At 49.3% G+C, this 13,844-nt stretch overlaps 1 protein-coding gene across 6 annotated transcripts in view; it reads left to right on the top strand.

Moving 5' to 3' along the window:
• The window catches only part of Ttc28 (tetratricopeptide repeat domain 28), a 589,332-nt gene that overhangs the window by 427,968 nt on the left and 147,520 nt on the right, over positions 1 to 13,844 (top strand). The gene's annotated exons all lie outside the window — the stretch shown is intronic.

Below are 13,844 nucleotides of genomic sequence, written 5' to 3'. Positions count from 1 at the left end.
TGGGGAAACAAGACAGCCAGCCTTTTAATCTGCGCAGAGAGAAGAGCAGCCACATGGATCTAATTAGAGGGAAGGGGGTGACGGTGGCGTCAAGCTGCGCGTGTGTCAGTGCCAGGAAGTCACCAGCACGAGTCTGAGAGAGCCTTTGCTCACAGGGATATTTTTTTTTTTTAACCTTAGTGAATGAACCCCAGAGGATGTGTTCCTCAGAATCATGTATATTCACGTAAGACACAGCTTTAGTATAAATGCACAATTATTGTGTGAAGGACCTATTTAAAGCAACTAGATCAGCGGTTAGTTTTGATGGCACTTAGTTCCGGCGGAGACGTGTTTGTTCCGAGGGAGCTTGTGGGGAGTGGAGAGACGGCATGGATAACTGGGCGGTGGGCACTTGTTAGAAGACACTCACTCCATGTGTATCCGAACAGATGTGGGACCTAGTGAGTGGAACATCCAGATGTGTTTGGAAGCATAGTTGAAGTCACTGCTGTGCCCAGAGGCCCCCCCCCCCAGCTAGCTGTGTGTCCCCAAGGATCCAGTGTGGAGAGGCCAGACGGCGAACTCACATGCCTTCAGAGGCTACTGGCTGTAGAGCAAGAATCTCATCTGTCTTCTCTTCTTTTTTTCGTTAAATATTTTTTATTCATTTACTCATGAACAGAGAGAGAGAGACAGAGATAGAGTGAGAATGGGTGCTCCAGGGCCTCCCGCAACTGTCAACAGACTCTAGACGCATCCATCACCCCCTGTGCACCTGGCTCCACATGGGCACTGCCAGCAGGCACCCCCAACTACTGAGCCATCTCCCCAGCCCATGCCTTTTACTTTTTAGGGAAAAAAAAAAGATGTGTTTATTTGCATGCTTGTATGCATGTGTGGGTGTATGCATGCCACGGCACACGCGTGGAGGTCAGAGGACAACCTCAAGGTGTCTGTGCTCTTCCTCCACCTTGTTTGAGACAGGATCTCGTGCTGATGCAAATGCCAGTTCATTGTCTCGCAAGATCTGAGTTCTCCTGGCTCTGCCTTCCATTGTCGTGGACACGCTGGGATTACTGATGCACACGTGCCGCTCTGTGGGCAGCTTTCCAGGGGTGCTGGGGAAGAGTAATCTCAGGACAGCAGGCTTTGCAAGCCAGCGTCTTTAACTGCTAGACCATCTCCCTGACCCCTGACATAAGACACCTCTCTCTACTGATACCGCCTCACCACTTCTCCTCCCTTACCCACTAACCCCATGCAGAGAAAGACCTGTAGAACCCTAGAGAAGGCAGTGACACCGGATGAATTTAGAGAATCGGGCAAGAGCTGTAGTAATAAGCTCTTGTCTTTGCACAGTTGTTCAGGTTATAAGGATTCATTGAATCTTTACTAAGTGCTTAATTCTGAATAATTGCTTTAAGGGGTACAGACCCTAAAACAGTCCTTACCTTCAGAGAGCTTATCATTTTGTTGAGGAAAAGATTCATACATGGGACACCAAGATTCTATCTAGTTGCTTTTTCAAGCCCTACCTCTAAAGATTGCATCTTTTTTCATGTGTATGCATGTGTGTAGTATGTGTGCCGCGGTGTGTGTGATAGGTGCGCATGGGTGTATATATGTATGCTCCGTGAACAGAGGTCAGAGAAAGGCACCGGGGTGCCCTCCTCCATTGCTTGGCTGTGCGTTTCCTTGACGTGGAGTCACGGTGATTCTGCAGCTTGCTGCTTTCGTGAGCCCCAGTGAGTCTCCAGTCTCTGTTCCCCACAGGACTGGGGTTACGGACACGCGTGTCTTGCCCACTTACTTATGTGGGTGTGGGAGAATTGAACTCAGGCCCTCATGTTTGTGTGAGACATGCACTTACCTGCTTCGCCATCTCTCCAGCTCGTCACGAACTTTGTATAATCCCTAAGGGACCTCATAAATGTGTTGCCATGAAATTCCTAGAAGGGGGAGTCTGGGGAATGGAGATGGCTTTCTCCAGGGAGCTTCCCGCAGAGATCAGCTCCAAGGGGCTCTGCAGCGCAGGAGGGGCTTGTCCAAGTGAAATGGCACTGGTGGTGAGGAGCGTGTGAAAGAAGAGATGAGAGAAAACAGGTTGGCAGGTCTGAGGAATTGCGGCACGATGAGCCCTCGGGATAGGCTAAAGGGTGGTAGTTAGGCGTGCACGCAGACCGAGCAGCGGGAATGCTGGAGAGCAAGAGCCTGAAATTATGCAGCATGGGAACAAAGAGGAAGAAGAGCCCGCCGTGGCGTGCCGGGCAGGTCCGAGGGCGCGAGCCTGCACTTGGGATACTGCACGTTAGAACTGCTCACACTTTCCTTTTCATCTCGTGTCAGTTTTGGTAAGTTGTATCCCCTCAAAACTTCTTCATTTCTTGTTGAATTTGGGGGCCTAAAGGTGTTTGCAATGTGTCCTTATTATTCTTGTCGTACTTCCAGACGCTGGGAGGAAGTGTTCTTCATGGCTGAGACTGGAACTTGGGGGCTAGAGAGACAGTTTAGCGATTCAGGCGCTTGCCTGTGAAGCCTAAAGACCCAGGTTCAATTTCCCAGGACCCATGGAAGCCAGATGCACAAGGTGGCTCATGCATCTGGAGTTTGTAGTGACTGGAGATCCTGGCATGCCCATTTTCTCTCTCTCTTACCCCCCCCCCAATAAATAAATTAAGTTTTTAAAAAAGACTTGGACTTGGTATAAACTTGTCTCTCCACCACACACACATTTCCCTAGATTATTCTGACTAGAAACTTACCAATTTTCTTGACCTTTTTTTTAATTTATTTAGTTTTTATTTATTTATTTGAGAGTGACAGACACAGAGAGAAAGACAGATAGAGGGAGAGAGAGAGAATGGGCGCGCCAGGGCCTCCAGCCTCTGCAAACGAACTCCAGACGCGTGCGCCCCCTTGTGCATCTGGCTAACGTGGGACCTGGGGAACCGAGCCTCGAACCGGGGTCCTTAGGCTTCACAGGCAAGCGCTTAACCGCTAAGCCATCTCTCCAGCCCATTTTTCTTGACTTTTTTTAAAAGAAAGAACTAATCTTTGTTTTTGCTGATGTCTTAAGTGCTTGTCTGTTTCCTATTTTGTTTACTTCCGCTTGTATATTTACCATTCTTCTGCTTTGAGTCTTCATTGTCACTACTCAAAGCCCAACCTCAAATGACTGATAATGTTTCCTTCTTCCCATACAACCATTTAAAGATATGAAAGGGGGCTGGAGAGATGGTTTAGTGGTTAAGCGCTTGCCTGTGAAGCCTAAGGACCCCGGTTCGAGGCTCCATTCCCCAGGACCCACGTAAGCCAGATGCACAAGGGAGTGCATGCATCTGGAGTTCATTTGCAGTGGCTGGAGACCCTGGTGTGCCCATTCATTCTCTCTCTCTCTTTCTCTCTCTGTCACTCTCAAAAATAAATAAAAATAAACAAAAAATTAAAGAGTTGAAGATTCCTCTCCCTGCTACTTTATGTATATCCCATGATGTCTTCACTTCCATTGGGCTTTAGAAATTTTTATAAACTCACTTAGGATTTTTCCGTGACCCATAAAATGTCTAATCGTATGATATTTGCAGTCTGGGTGTTGGCACTTAGTGGTAGAGCACTTGTCAAAGCTATGCGAGGCCCATGGTTCAATCTCCAGTGCTGTGCAAAAACAGTTCAAATAAGTGGAGGAGTATTGTTATCACACTGTGCTGTTGTCAAATGTTGGTTGGGTCTCATAGTGACCAGAGAGTATGAGTCTCCTAAACGTTATATGACAGTCATTCAGATCATCTTTGCCTTTTGAGTTTTTTATCTATATGTTTTATGAATTACTAAGGGGGTTATTAAAAATAATCTCTACCTGGGCTAGGGAGATTGCTCAGTGGTTAAGGTGTTTGCCTGCAAAGCCAAACAGCCTTGGTTTGAGTCCCTATTGCCCAATGCCAGATGCACAAAGTGGCACATGCATCTGGAGTTCATTTGCAGTGACTAGAGGCCCTGGTATGCCCATTCTCATTCTCTCTCTCCTTGCAAATAAATAACAAAAATATATATATTGGGCTGGAGAGATGGCTTAGCAGTTAAGGCACTTGCCTGCAAAGCCAAAGGATCTAGGTTCTACTCCCAAGGACCCTCATAAACCAGATGCACAAAGTGGCACCTGCATTTGGAATTCGTTTGCAGTGGCTGGAGACCTTGGTGCGCCCATTCTCTCTCTCAAATAAATAAATAAAAATAAAAATATTTAAATATATATAGTTAATTAACAAGCTGTACCCATCATTGTGGATTTGTTTGTTTCTCCCTTTAATTCTGTGAAACTCTGTATTTTGAAATCCTCTCATTGAAATAATAATATGCGTTAATGATTTGTTTTCCTGATAGGTCAGCTCTTTTATCATTATGAAATGTCTCTTTATATTTGATAGTGCCCATTTTGTCCTGAGGTTTACTTCATCTGACACCACAATACCCATCCCCACCTTCTTGTGCTGTCTCTGAGGTTCATCATTTTCCAGCCTTCTGTTTTTTCATGCATTTTATTGACTTCTCACGGCAGACAGTATAGAGCCAAGTGATGATTTTCCTGCAACCTTGTAACCGTAGAATTCCAGCCATGCGATGCCCGACACAGTTACTAGTGGGGTCGGGTGTGGGCTCGCTGTCTGGTGAGGTCACTAGTGGTGTCGGGTGTGGGCTCGCTGTCTGGTGAGGTCACTAGTGGGGTCGGGTGTGGGCTCGCTGTCTGGTGAGGTCACTAGTGGTATCGGGTGTGGGCTCGCTGTCCGGTGAGGTCACTAGTGGGGTCGGGTGTGGGCTCGCTGTCTGGTGAGGTCACTAGTGGTATCGGGTGTGAGCTCACTGTCTGGTGAGGTCACTAGTGGGGTCGGGTGTGGGCTCGCTGTCTGGTGAGGTCACTAGTGGTATCGGGTGTGGGCTCGCTGTCCGGTGAGGTCACTAGTGGTATCGGGTGTGAGCTCGCTGTCTGGTGAGGTCACTAGTGGGGTCGGGTGTGGGCTCGCTGTCTGGTGAGGTCACTAGTGGTATCAGGTGTGGGCTCGCTGTCTGGTGAGGTCACTAGTGGGGTCGGGTGTGGGCTCGCTGTCTGGTGAGGTCACTAGTGGGGTCGGGTGTGGGCTCGCTGTCTGGTGAGGTCACTAGTGGGGTCGGGTGTGAGCTCGCTGTCCGGTGAGGTCACTAGTGGGGTCGGGTGTGGGCTCGCTGTCTGGTGAGGTCACTAGTGGGGTCGGGTGTGGGCTCGCTGTCTGGTGAGGTCACTAGTGGGGTCGGGTGTGAGCTCGCTGTCCGGTGAGGTCACTAGTGGGGTTGGGTGTGAGCTCGCTGTCCGGTGAGGTCACTAGTGGGGTCGGGTGTGAGCTCGCTGTCCGGTGAGGTCACTAGTGGGGTCGGGTGTGGGCTCGCTGTCCGGTGAGGTCACTAGTGGGGTCGGGTGTGAGCTCGCTGTCCGGTGAAGTCACTAGTGGGGTCGGGTGTGAGCTCGCTGTCCGGTGAGGTCACTAGTGGGGTCGGGTGTGGGCTCGCTGTCCGGTGAGGTCACTAGTGGTGTCGGGTGTAGGCTCGCTGTCTGGTGAGGTCACTAGTGAGGTTGGGTGTGAGCTCGCTGTCTGGTGAGGTCACTAGTGGTATCGGGTGTGGGCTCGCTGTCTGGTGAGGTCACTAGTGGGGTCGGGTGTAGGCTCGCTGTCTGGTGAGGTCACTAGTGGGGTCGGGTGTGGGTCGCTGTCTGGTGAGATCACTAGTGGGGTCGGGTGTGAGTTCGCTGTCTGGTGAGGTCACTAGTGGGGTCAGGTGTGAGCTCGCTGTCTGGTGAGGTCACTAGTGGGGTCAGGTGTGAGCTCGCTGTCTGGTGAGGTCACTAGTGGGGTCGGGTGTGGGCTCGCCGTCCGGTGAGGTCACTAGTGGGGTCGGGTGTGGGCTCGCCGTCCGGTGAGGTCACTAGCGGTGTTGGGTGCAGGCTCATTGTCTTGCTGTGGCTTTTGCTTGTCTCGTTTTTACTTTGCTTCTGTTATCTTCCTTTTCTGCTTCCCAAGCCTTAAACTCCTTAGATTTTATTTCATCTATGAATTCCAGATGCACACGCCGCCTTGTGCATCTGGCTTATGTGGGTACTGGGGAATTGAACCTGGGCCTTTGAGTTTGCAGGCAAGCACCTGAGCCCACCGAGCCATCTCTCCAGGCCCATTTGCACCCATTAACAGCTGCTATAAGATTGCACGTTGTACTCTTCGCTGCCTTCTGTCCGCTCCTAGCTAATGGCCTGGTGTTTCCGTCCAGCACGAGCATCTAGGAGGCCGGAAGCAGCTCTGCTCCCCTCGGCCTGCTCTTGCCAGTGCATACGAGCTCCAGATGCATGCGCCACATTGTGAGTCTGACTTATGTGGGACTGGGGAATCCAACCCAGGCCATCAGGCTTTGCAAGCACATGCCTTAACTTCTGAGCTATCTCTCCAGCCCCGTTTTATTTTTTGAAATATTTTCCAGTGATTAGATCTGTCCTATACTTATGATGTATGTTGCTGTGAGTGTCTTCCTGTTGTAATCTTTCTCTCCTCATTGGGTCTGAACAGTTCTGTTAGCCTGTGTTTAACCTCACAAAATCTCAAATCTCTGATCTATTGTTAACCTCACATAATGATGCAGAGCCAGGGCTTCCCCAAGATCAATGGCAAATTCAGGAGTTACCTAGACCACCCTCCGGCTCAGAGATTTGCTAGGGGACCGTAGAGCTCATTGAAGGCAGCTGTTCACAGGGTGACTGTGTGCTGCCATGAAGCAATGCAGATTTCCCCCAGCAGCGCGGAGGCGCATGGGCTGAGCCAGGCAAGCTCCTAGCTTCCATGCTCTCTCCAGCAGAGCTGGGGCCAGCGCCAACTCCCTTATGCCAGCCAGAGGCTCAGCCTGCCCTGGCATCCAGGGGTTGTTAGACCTTGCTCCTGGAGACAGTGGACCCCTGCATGGGGCGCCTCAGTTTCCAGGCTCTTTGGAGGTTGAGCCAAGACCATGCGACCCAGAGTCCCTAGGACTTTGACACCTCCAAGGCTGCCAATAAAAAGAACACTTCCCAGGCAGAGCATTCTGGGGGCTTTGCCGAGCACAGCCTTGACCTCTCTTAGGACAAGGTTAATTGTTCCCTGCACAAGTGAATTCTTTTGAGAAAAGATGCTGTACCTTTTTTTTTTTTTAGTTTTCAATTTTCTTTTTGATTCCTTTCATAACATTTCAGTTTTAGTGCTAAGATTTTATGCTCTTATTCCTTATGTATTTTCCCTTTGTCCCCCTGAATCTATAAATGATAGCTGCTTCTAAAACGCTGTCTGCTAAATGCACGTAGGTCATCTTATTGATTGCTTCTTCTTTTTTTTTTTTTTTTTTTTTTTTTTTTGGTAACAGCTTGACTGAGCTATCATGCTCATATGCAGCTTAAAGGGCTCCACTAGTGGTTTTAGTGTAGTCAGCTACACGTTGGATGCCTTTTGATTTGTGCAGAAGTCACATTTCGTGTTTCTGCGTGCCCAGTGGTGTGAACTGGCTGAGTGCAGCCTCCAAAGTCAGTCTTCCCAGTGGTGGGTGCAGTGAGACCTTTCTTTGGAACTTTTAACTAAATTGTGTTGATGCTGCTTTGCACATACATAATTTACATATTTTAGGACTTAGAGATATGAGTGATATAAGTAGAATTTATACTCAGAATTCAAAGTTCTTCACGTGGCTCACAAGTTTCTCAACAGTTTCCTTCCTGCTCCCCCTCATGTTTTTTAAGTATTTAAAAATTTTTTTTGTTTATTTTTATTTATTTATTTATTTGAGAGCGACAGACACAGAGAGAAATAGGCAGATAGAGAGAGAGAGAGAATGGGCACACCAGGGCCTCCAGCCACTGCAAAAGAACTCCAGACGCGTGCGCCCCCTTGTGCATCTGGCTAATGTGGGTCCTGAGGAATCGAGCCTCGAACCGGGGTACTTAGGCTTCACAGGCAAGCGCTTAACCACTAAGCCATCTCTCCAGGCCAGCCCCTCATGTTTTAAGTCTGGAGGATTGTGAGTTCCCGTGACAGCCTGGGCTACATAGAGTGAAAAAAATCCAAAGTAACAATAAGTTTTTTAAAAGTCTTCTTGCAAAACTTGCCCAGTGCCATTTCCCCCTCCCAGTGTCCCCTCTAGCCTCTCCGGCTCCTTCCCACGCTGGGCGCTTGCCAGGACCCCCAGTGCAGTGACCTCCGGCAGGCTTGGCTCAAACGAGCAGCTGCTCTCCAGGGTGACTGGAAGCACCTCCCCACCTCACTTTTACCCCGGGCATTGCAGTGTCTGCCCTTTTCTTCCCCGGAAGTCTGCAGTGGCCTCCCCAGGTGGAGATCCCACGCTTCCCCCGTGCATTGGCGTGCAGGCCCTGCCTTCTCCCTGAAGGCCCCGTTCTCGGGGTTTCCGTTTTCTCCCTGGGCTCCTTTCTGCAGCTGCCTTGTTGAGTTTTCTTGCCCACTTCAAAAGATGAACAATTTTTTAGTAGATATAAAGTGATGTATACTTTTGTGAGGAAAAAAAGTTCTCATGGGACAAAAACGTGGATAATAAGAAGAGGAAATCTGTGCCCTCCCATTACTTCCTGCCTGCCCCCATGCCACAGCCAGCTGCTGCTAACAGTTTGGTCAGAGTCCTTTCAGGCCCTGTGCCACGTCCACGAACACGTGGGCATCCTGCCACACCTGTAAGCACCAACATGGGCGCAGCCTGTTCCCGCTCTGAATTGGGGGTCAGAGCACCTTTCTCCGCACTTTCTCTTTGCAGCTTCGCTCCATCACTTAGACGTCCTGTGTTACCTGGATGGCCTCCATCCATCGCGTGGCCGCTTGTCAAGTGACAGAGTCATTGTGATTTGTCCCTTGTAAGTGGTGCATGCACCTAGACTTTGTTTGTAGTGGTAAAAGGCCCTGGCATGCCCATTCATTCTCTCCGTCTCTTCCCCTCCCCCTTGCAAATAAGTAAACAAAAATATATTTTTTTAAATATTTTATTTTTATTTATTTGTTACAGTAGAAAGAGAGAGAGAGAGAGAGAAGAAAAGAGAATGGGTGTGCCAGGGCTTCTAGCCATTGCAAATGAACTCCGGACGTGTGCGCCATTATGAGCATCTGGCATATATGGGACCTGGAGAATCCAACCTGGGTCCTTAGGCTTCACAGGCAGGTACCTTAACCGTTGCTAAACCATCTCTCCAGCCCAATAAAAATATTTAAAAAAACAAATAATGCAAATATATTCTCTTACAGCTCTGAGATCAAGAAACTCAGTCAGTTTCAGTGGGCTAAATTCAAGTTTTCCAGGGCTGGTCCATCCACAGTGGCCTAGGAAACCTGCTTCCCTGTCCTTCCGTCCCCCTGGCAGCCCCGTCCTCCTCCTTTGAAGGTGGCAGCCACTCCAGTGTGTGCTCTGCCATCAAGTGGCCTTCTCTCCCCCAGGCCTCACCTAGCCTTGCAGTATGGACAGCTGCGCTTCTGCCACGAAGGGGTCCAGAGCAATCCCTTGATCTCAAGATTCAAGATTCAGTTACACCTGCAGAGCGTCCCCCCCCCCCCCGCCCCGCCACATCAGGTGACGTGTGAAGGTGGTGGGGATTAGGGTTATGATCTTGGGGCCTTTGCTTGTCTTGACTCAGCACGTTCACGCCACCACCGATGTCTTCCCTGTCTACCCCATTGACTCCCAACCTAAGCTGCCAAACACCTATTCTCCCCGGCGTTCTTGCTCATTGCCCGGCCTGGCTGGCCAGTGCACCGCATGGACTTACCAGCTGGATTTTCACCCTCCCACTCCCGGCTCACTACTCCCGTCAGTTAGACTGGACTTCTTAGAGCTCTGCTCAAGTTATACATACATACATACATACATACATACATACATACATACATACATGTCGTATGCCACATTGTAGTCAGAGTCCTTCCCTGTACATGAAGGCTGTCATGACTGCAGACACGCCCGGTTTCCTGGGCTCTCACCCCACTCCCTCGGGACCTGGATCTGCGGGGGGAGCTGCGGCCTCCGCTCTCTTCCCACACTGCCGTGCTTCCCTGCGTCGCCATGTCGCCAACCGTCTCTTCCTCCTGGAACTCCTGGGTCCCTCTCTTTCCGTGTTCAGCTTATCCATCGTTTCAGGGTCACTCAAAATACCCTTCATTATTTGAAGCCTCTCTCTTTATAGCAAGATAAGCCCTTTCCCTCGCCCGAGACCCGATAACGTTTAAAATCTTATCTCTTGAGCTGGGTAGATAACTGAGTGAAGTGCTTGCTTGGCAAGTATGAGGCCCCGAGGTCGGTTCTGAGTGCTCACATCGAAATGGCAGGGGTGTAACCCCAGCGCTACAGAGGCAGTGATGGGGGATCCCCGGGGCTTGCTGGCCTATTTAGCAAGCTCCAGGCCAGTGAGAGCTGCTGGTTCAAATTGAGGTGAGCAGTGTTCCCTAGGGTGACACCCAGAGGCTGTCCTCTGTGTTGTACTGGCACAGCCATGTGCTCACACACATGCACATGCACACATATACATGTATGAAGAACTTCCCTCTTTGCCTGGTTCATTCCAATCATTTGTTATGTGTATATTTGCATAGTCACCCAAGGGCCTGCAGAAGGACAGAGTTGTGCTCAGGACTCTGCCACAGTGGACCGCGTGCAGCGCAGGCTGTCAGTACATGCTTGTGTGGCTGGAATCAAAGCTTAACACCAAGCCGTGGGCCTGGCTGACTGGGGAAATTGTGGTGTCCTTTGAAAGCAACTGGAAGTCCATAGAGGAGTGCAAGGGGAAATAGTGTGGGAGGACACATGGTTAAAGGTAGAGGTGGGCTGGGGGGATTTTCCAGCCTGCAAAGCCTAAGGACCCAGGTTCAATTCCCCAGTACCCACATAAAGCTAGATGCAGAAAGTGGCATGTGCATCTGGAGTTCATTTGCAGTGGCTAGAGGCCCTGGTGTACCCATTCTTTTTATCTCTCTCTCAAATAAAAAAATAATAATTCAAGCTGGGCGTGGTGGCACACTCCTTTAATCCTAGCACTTGGGAGGCAGAGGTAGGAGGATCGCCGTGAGTTCAAGGCCACCCTGAGACTCCATAGTGAATTCCAGGTTAGCTTGGGCTACAGTGAGACCCTACCTCGAAAAAAAAAGTTCAAAAAAATTTGAAAAGTATCGCCAGAGGACTCACCAAAAATGATTGAGACCCTCGGTAAGGTTATGGTTCGCATATCCTGAGCTGCACCTCACACCTATTAGCGCCTAATAAATATTAACAATATTTATTTGCTCCTTTGGGTCAAGCTTTGTCAGCCTGCCTGTCTAGACAGTGCTGTTTGAAAGGAGCGATGGCTCACTTAGACACAGAGCGTCCATAAACACGTGAGCCAAGGTGGGCGGGCAGGCGGGGCAGCAAATCGCACTCAGAACCTCACCGTGGACTGTCGGAAGAGGCTTCCGCATCACCCCAACTGTTGTTGGGGTAATGAAGTGGATGCCTGCTGCCAGGGCCCAGAGTAGCGTCTCCAGCAGGCAGCGTCTAGCAGTAAATTAGCTTATGTCTCAGCCTGGCAGTTGGCACTTGGTTCATTTGTAGATGCTAATTGTAATCTGATGTTATCAGCAGCAGGTAATTGAAATAGGCTTGATGAATTACTTAATTTCTTTTAATAGCTGAGTCTTCAAGAACTGAATAAAGAAGATAAGGTGATCAGTAGAAAAACACAACAGCTCTATCTTTCTAATTAGTGCTTGGAGGGTTTTTTTTTTTCCTTCTTTACACAAATGATTATGAACATGTGAGGCTGAGCAGGTTTATGAGTCAAATGTCCCCGTGGGGGCTTTCTCCATTAGCCATTGATGACGCTTCTGCTGGGACTTCAGAGAGGAGCACTTGGGGAGGTTGATTCCTGAGCGCAAGTTTGTTTTCTCAGACTCGGGTGGGTAGCGCTTGTTCTGTTGGCACCCGCCCTTCCTTCCTTCAGCCCCTCTTCTCTGGCCCCTTTCTGGGCACTGTGCTGACTGGCATCACGCAGCAAGCATCCTGCTCTTGCCACTGTGTCACTTGCTGGCTCCTGCCCTTCACGCCTGGGCCCCGCACCTCCTGCACCTGCCTGACTCTGAGTGTCTCCATCTGCAACAGCTCCCAGGTCGTCCTTCACTTGGCCAGCAGAGAAGAGTGCAAACATGGTCCTGGAACCGCCGCCTACGCCGGGCACTGCCCACTGGGCCTGTGCCTCGTGTGTGGCGCTCTGGGGCCCGCTTCCAGCGCCGTGCAGCTGTGCTTACGGGCCCCACGCTCGCTCGTGTCTTAAGGGACCCATCTGCTTGGGGTAACTTGGGAAGAACTTGCTTTCAACTTTCTTTTAAGATGATTGAAATAACCACAGAAAATAAAGCATAAAAAAGGTCGTGGGGGCTGGAGAGATGGATTAGCAGTTCAGCGCTAGCCTGTGAAGCCTAAGGACCCCGGTTTGAGTCTCTTGCAGTGGCTGGAGGCCCTGGTGCGCCCATTCTCTCTCTTTTTCTCTGTGTTGCTCTCAAACAAATAAATAAAAAATTAATTTTTTTTTTAAAAAAGGTCGTGGGATGGAGAGATGGCTCAGCAGTTAAGGCACTTGTCTGCAAAGCCTAACAACCGGGTTTGATTCCCTAGCACCCCCCTAAAGCCAGATGCACGAAGCAGTTCATGCATCTGGAGCTTGTTTGCAGTGGCTGGAGGTCCTGGCATGCCCATTTTTTCTCTCTCCTATCTTTCTGTCTCTCCAACTCTCTGTTTGCAAATAAATGCTAAATAAAACACTATTCTTTAAAAAACAGAGGTGTGTGTGCGCATGTGTGTGCCACCTGACTCTGCCTTCCCAGCCCTGGGCTTCTCGACACGGACCACTACTCCTGTAGGAGGGCTCTGGGGGCGTCATCAGGTCCTGGGGCTTGTGCGTACTTTATCCACCGGGCATTCTGTTTCTTGATCTGAGTGGCAGTTACATAAGCTACCCTGACGGACGTGAAAATCAGCTGGGCTGTATGTATACAATTTTATAGCTTTCTGAGTATATTTAATTAAAAGTTAACAATATTCTGGGCAAGCTGGAGTTGGAATAGCATGCTTTTCTTTCTCCATTTCTTTTGCTTAAAACTTTCTATTTACAAATAATAATTGTATTTGTCACAGGATGCAGCTTGAGCTGTATAAACATTACAGAAAGATTGCTAAACATGTCTATCTGCTCACCTACTTTTGCAGAAAGAGCAATCAAAAACCTCATCTTCTGCACTTCTGGCACATGCAGTGCAAAATTACACATGCTCACTGTGGAATGCAGCATTAAACTCACTCCCACCTGATGGGGACCTCGTGGCCTTTGACCAACAAAGGCCAGCCTCTGACAACCCCCTTTCTACTCCAGCTTCCGAGACCATCACCGCTCCTGTCCACGTACAAATGAGATCATGTCGCATTTGGCTTTCTGTGCCTAGTGAATTTCACTAGCATAATGGCCTCTAGCTTCACCTCTGTTGTCTCAAATAACAGGAAGTCCTTCTGTGCTTAAGGCTACATAGTATTCCTATACCACATTTTCTTTTATTTATTTTATTTATGTTTTGGAGAGAGAATGGGTGCACGAGGGCCTCCAACCATTGCAAATGAACTCCAGAGGCATGTACCACCTTATATCTGGCTTACATGGGTACTGAGGAATTGAACCTGGGTCCTTAGGCTTCACAGGCAAGTGCCTTAACCACTAAGCCATCTTTCCAACCCTTATTTTATTTTTGAATTTATTTATTTACAAGTAGAGAGAGAGAGAAAGAGAATTGGTGTACCAGGGCCTCCAGCCACTG

Source organism: Jaculus jaculus, chromosome 13 (assembly GCF_020740685.1).
Source record: "Jaculus jaculus isolate mJacJac1 chromosome 13, mJacJac1.mat.Y.cur, whole genome shotgun sequence".
Classification (NCBI taxonomy): Eukaryota; Metazoa; Chordata; class Mammalia; order Rodentia; family Dipodidae; genus Jaculus; species Jaculus jaculus.
Note: the sequence above shows the minus strand (reverse complement) of the source record. Positions and strands in the feature narration are given on the sequence as shown.